Below are 6,199 nucleotides of genomic sequence, written 5' to 3' on the forward strand. Positions count from 1 at the left end.
CCCCCCCCCCCTCTAATAGTGCTTAAAAAAATAAACCAAAGTTACAAGACTAGACCTAACTAAGCTAGATAAACATAATGGAATTACATGAAATAAAACTACTCTATATTTACAATGAAAAGGACTTAGTTTTCTACAAGGTAGAAACGGGTCCGTTGTCAGTAACCTTGTCTTTGGCATCACGGTCTACACGCGCGGTGCTATTGGCATCTGCTTGCAGCTAGGAGCTGGCGAGGGATATCGGTAGGGCGACAGAGGCACATGCGTGCTTTTCACTTAGCGCAGCCAAGACCACGGGATTGTCCATGGCGCTAGGCGTTAGGAGGCTTGCTAGGACGCCACGGGGCGCGTCCAAGGGGTCATAGGGCATGGCGGGAAAGTCGCCCATAACATTCTCCCTCACCTGAGTTGACTACGTCCTCGGCGCGTTACTTGTAAAATAATCTTCAATTAGGCTCTTGTAGGCTTTGAGGTTTGTTCCCCTCTCCCAAGTATTCTCCTCTGCATCATAGCCCTGCCATTTTACCAAGAACCCTTGGTGATCTTTTGTTGAGGCGTGAATCACTCGATCATCAAGAATAGCTTCCGCATGCCTTTTCCCGGTTGAATTGGGGCCTCTAATACTTGGTATTGTGAGTCGGCTCCGTGAAGGATCCTCCATGTCTTCCCGAAAAGATTTTCGAGGACTGACATGGAAGACGGGATGGATTTTCCACCAAGCTGGGCATCCACCCGGTATGCAGCTTTCCTAATGCGCCTTTTAATAGATAAGGGTCCAATGTACTTTTGTAATAGGCGAGGGTCATGGAACACTGCAAACAAGTATCGCTTTGGAATTTTGACCATCACTTTGTCTCCTACTTCGTATTAAACAAAGCGACGATTTTCATCAGCATGCCTCTTCATCCGCTTTTGGGCTTTGACAAGATAGCTCCACCCTATCTCCAAATTTCTCTTCCATTCTTTTGAGAAGCTAGCAACTCGAGGAGATTTTGACATGTTTGTGCATTCATAGTGTGTGGGAGTAGCGGTTGTTGTTCGGTAACAATTTCTTAAGCGTTTTTGTTTGTACTAGAGCTCTTTTGTGAATTGAAACACAGTTGAGCAGCATCCAGAAGCTTCACCCAGTTCTTCTATGATCCGGTTACAAAGTGGCGGAGATATTCCTCCAGCATGCCATTGAACCACTCCGTCTGGCCATCAGATTGCGGATGAAAACTTCAGCTGTGACTCAATTTTGACCCGAGGCACTTAAAGAGTTGGGTCCAAAAGTTGTTAGTTAAGCGTGAGTCGGGATCACTAACGATGTCTTTAGGGCAGGCCCCAATATTTGACGGCATGAGAGAAGAAGAGTCGAGTTGTATCCTCTGCTGAGATGTATTATGGGGCTGCTATAAAGGTAGCATACTTGGAAAACCAATCCACCACAACCAAGATAGTTGTGAGATCTCCGACCTTGGACAATCCGATGATGAAATCCAGGGAAACACTTTCCCAAGGTCTCTTTGGGACAGCTAGTGGTTCCAAGAGTCCCGCTTGTGTCAAGCGGTCTGACTTGTTCTTCTGGAATACTAGGCAAGTCTTCACATACTGAGCGAAATCATTGGCCATTTGAGGCCAATAATATGCACGGCAAAGTAATTCCATGGTGCGTTCTTCACCTGGATAGCCGACCCACAGAGTATCGTGACATTCCGCCAGAAGAGTCCTTCGCAAATCTCCTCCTTTAGGAACATAAAGTCGGTTCCCTTTCACTTTTAGGAAACCATCTTCCATGTAGAACTGGCGAGTCCTGCCCTGTCTTACCAAATCAACCAAATATTGTGCTGCAAGGTACTTGATGAGTAGATCCTGTATCTGGTCTTTAATGGTGGTGGCTACTTCGCTTCCCCTTAGGGTGGCGAGTAGGCACACCGATTCTAGATCAGCTCTTCGACTGAACGCATCGGCAACATGATTGGTCTTCCCACTTCAGTACTCCATGTTGAAGTGGAATTCAGCTAGGAGTTCCTGCCACCTGGCCTATCGACCATTGACCTTCAGCTGGGTCATGAAATAGCTAACAGTTGTGTTGTCTATCTTGACCACGAATGGGGTTCCCAGTAGATGGTACCTCCAAAGGCGTAGGCATTGGAAGACAGCATGTAATTCTTTCTCGTGGGCGGCATAGCGCCGCTCTGTATCCTTCAGCTTCCGGCTCTCGTACACTACAGGATGCCCTTCTTGTAGCAAGACTCCGCCAACGGCATAGTCGGAGGCATCCGTTTGTACCTAGAATAGCTTGGCCAAATCAGGGAGGGCCAAGACGGGGCTACTAGACATAGCCGTTTTCAATGCGTTGAAGGCCTCCGCTCGCATGGGTCCCCAATCCCAAGGTGTGACCTTCTTGAGGAGTTCTGTCAATGGAACTGCGATGAGGGAGTAATTTTTCACAAATCGCCGATAGAAGTTGCTTAGGCCAAGGAACGCTCTCAAGGCGTGGATATCCTTAGGCGGCCAATCTGTGATAGCTTGAATCTTTTGTTGGTCCATCTTGATCCGCCCTTCCTCGATGACATGTCTGAGGAAGTCAATCTGTTTTTGCACAAAGGAGCATTTTGATAGCTTCGCATATAGTTCGTGATCCCGCAATCGGGCTAGGACCTTTCGCAAGTGCTCTAGATGTTCCTCCAGTGTTTGGCTATATACCACAATGTCATCCAAGTAGACCACAACGAATTCGTCAATGTACTCTTGGATGACTTGGTTCATTAGGGTGCAAAATGTGGTTGGAGCATTAGTTAAGTCGAACGGCATAACCAGGAAGTTGTACGACCCATATCTTGCCACACAGGTCGTTTTGTGTTCATCACCCTATGCAATCCGAACTCGCCAATAACCTGTCTTTAGGTCTATCTTGGTGAACACTGTCGCACCACCTAGTTTGTCGAACAAATTTGCCATTAGCGGAATAGGATAATTGTTCTTCACGATGATTTTGTTTAGAGCCCGATAATCCATACAGAGTCGTAGGCTGCCATCATGCTTCTTTTGGAATAGCATAGAGGACTTGTATGGGGATTCGGAGGGCATGATGATCCTTGTGTCTAGCATTTCCGTCAACTGTCTCCGAAGCTCGGTGAGTTCGGGTTGTGACATTCTATAAGGCGCCCGGGCGGTGGCTTCGCACCCGGCACCAACTCAATATCATGGTCCACAGTGCGCCTAGGCGGGAGTCGCTTTGGCATGTCATGTGGCATGACGTCTTCAAACTCTAGTGGCAGCTCCTTCACAGGTGTAGGAATAGGACCCGAGGAGCGTTCTATATTTCAATGCAAAGGGTGGCCAGGAATGTAGGTTCATGTCTTTTGACCCCCTTCTTCAACTGCAAGGCCGAGATGTTCTCAGCGGCCATCTTCATGGGCATGCATGGGATAATGCAGGGCTTGGCCCCGTTTGTTCCCATCATCAGTAGCATGTCCGCATATGGTACGGGCATGGTGTTGTTTTTCCTCAGGAATTCCAATCCAACTATCAACTGGAAGTCATCTATGATTACCACGCGCAGGTTGAATTTTCCTTCGTAAGGGCCAAGGTTCACTGGTACCTCTTTGGCTATTCCACCCACTGGCTGAGGAGGTGAGTTGATAGCCTTGACACGACCTCTGCCTTTCCTACAACTAGACCAAGGCGCTCCACCTGAGTCGAGGATAAGTAGTTGTGGGTAGCACCCGTGTCTATCATCGCCCGAATGGGCTTGCCATTTACCTTTATCTCGACGAACATTAAGGTCGTCTCTTGTTTAAGAGGAGTCCTCTCCTCCGCCTTCTTTTTCCCTATCTTGGTGATTGGACCGAGGTCTTTCTTCCTACGGATACCAGCACTAGTTCCCACTAAGGCCTCAGAAATAGAGCCAACAATTGCATTGAAAGCACCTACTAGTTCGGTCTGGTCCGCATCATCTGTGTCGTCACCGGTCCCATCATCAAAAGTTTGATGCGCGTTTATCTGTGAATATGGGAATCATTATTCCAATGTGGTCTATCGCAATGATGGCATCCTGAAGGGGGCTTTCTCCCCTAATCATTGTTGTTTGACGCGGCACTATTGCTGCCTGAGGAGGGAGCCTTAGATTCGGTTGCACTCCGATCTCCTCAACTTCTACTAGGGCCACCATTGCTAGGATGGGCCCATTTGTATCCCGCTCGAGCAGTCGGTTGAGGCCTATCCTTCCGAGCTTCCCCTTGATAGTCCCAAAGGCATTCAACTGATTGGATCGCCTTGGGTAGGATATCTATCCTTTGTCTTTGCATCTCTATACGGGTATAGGGTTTCAATCCTTCCAGGAAGGTGAAGAGTTTGTCTTTGTCCCCCATGTCACGTATGTGCAGTATGAGCACGGAGAATTCCTGCACGTAATCCCGCACTGGTTTGGTCTGGCAGAGTTCTCGTAGCTTTCTCCTTGCATTGTACTCAACATTTTCGCGGAAGAATTGTAGGCGTATGGCTGCCTTCAGTTCTGCCCATGTCTCGGGAGCATCTTCACCGGCCCTGATGACTTCATACTTCACCCGCCACTAGAGTTTAGCATCACCTTGAAGATACATGGCAGCAGTTGCTACCTTCTTAGCTTCTTCTAAGCCCCCCACGGCATCGAAGTACTGTTCGATGTCGAAGATCAAGTTTTCCACTTCTTTGGCATTTCGAGCTCCACTGTATGGCTTTGGCTTAGGAATTTTCATTTTTTGTGTCCGGGGGGAGAGGTTCACGGCACCCCCGATTTGGTTTTCGCCTCCTCGAAACAGGCCTTGTAAAGCAGCATTGACAACATTGAGCTGGCCTGTCAAGTTGTCTATAATTTGTTGCATGGCAGTCAACCTATCTGCCTCTTCTGTCTTTTAGGCCAAATCCTCGGCACTCTCCTGTTGGAGGCCCTCGAATTAGCCAAAAATTTCGGCTGCCTTTGTGGATGCCGTTTGTCGATCTCCCTCAGAGTCGCGACTGATATTTTCAATGTCAACTTCGGCCTGGAGCATTCTGTGGTCCAAGTCGTCCAACCTTTGCACTAGGTAGTTCTTAGTTCAGGCATCGTATCCACGATGGGCCGTAATATGTCAACCGTCTCTTTAAGGGTAGCAATGCGGTCCCCATGATTCACCATGGTCAGAAATGGTGGTAATGGAAATGTGTTCCCTCGTCCGATATCGAGCCTAGGCTCCGATACCAACTTTCACGTGGTGCCTTCCTGAGATTCCTTGGAATGGCGACGTAAGGCTAAGAAACTAAAGTTAGTGCAGTTACTATCCGCCAACTGAGATCCCCTCCGTAAGCTAGAGGAGATTGTCAGTGACGTATGAGAAAACCAATGTCAAGAGCAATTGAGAGAACAGAAATGAGAATTCAGAATGAAAGAAAGCTTGATTCGATTAATGAAAACTATTACAGAAATGCAGTACGGTGTCGAGGGGGAGAGACACCAGTACAGAGAATTGTTAGCTTGCTAGGGGCAAACCCTTTCCATAACTCATACGGGGTTTTATCTAACTTCTTATGAGAGACTTTATTAAGAACATAGCATGCAGATAAAACAGCTTCCCCCCACATATTATCAGATAAACCCGAAATCAAAAGCATAGAATTCATCATTTCTTTAAGGGTTCTATTTTTTCGTTAGGCTACACCATTTTTTTGGGAAGTATAGGGAGCACTAACCTCATGTATAATACCATTTTTCTCACAAAAGGCTTCTAGAGTATTAGTACTATATTCACCACCCCTGTCAGACCTAAGTCTCTTGATTTTTCTGTCTAATTGATTCTCTACTTCTGCCTTGTATTTCAAAAATATGATTTCATCCTCATCTTTTGACTTAAGAAGATATACCTTAGTGTATCTAGAAAAATCGTCTACAAAGGTGATGTGGTATTTCTTTCCACCCTTACTAACAGTGTTCTTGAAATTTGCTAAGTTTGAATGTACTAGTTCAAGCAATTCTGTTTTTCTACTAGTTACATTCTTAAAAGGATTTTTGGTATGTTTTGCTTCTGCACAAACAGGACACTTAGAAAAATTATCAACATTAACTGCAGGAATTAATTCCATATTTCTAAGTCTTTTAATAGAAGCAATATTAACATGTCCTAGTCTACCATGCCACAAATCAATAGACTCAACAATATAAGCAGAATTGAAAGTACTAGCATTATTAGTAATCTCTTGA

This window comes from Nicotiana attenuata, unplaced genomic scaffold (assembly GCF_001879085.1).
Source record: "Nicotiana attenuata strain UT unplaced genomic scaffold, NIATTr2, whole genome shotgun sequence".
NCBI classification, from domain to species: Eukaryota; Viridiplantae; Streptophyta; class Magnoliopsida; order Solanales; family Solanaceae; genus Nicotiana; species Nicotiana attenuata.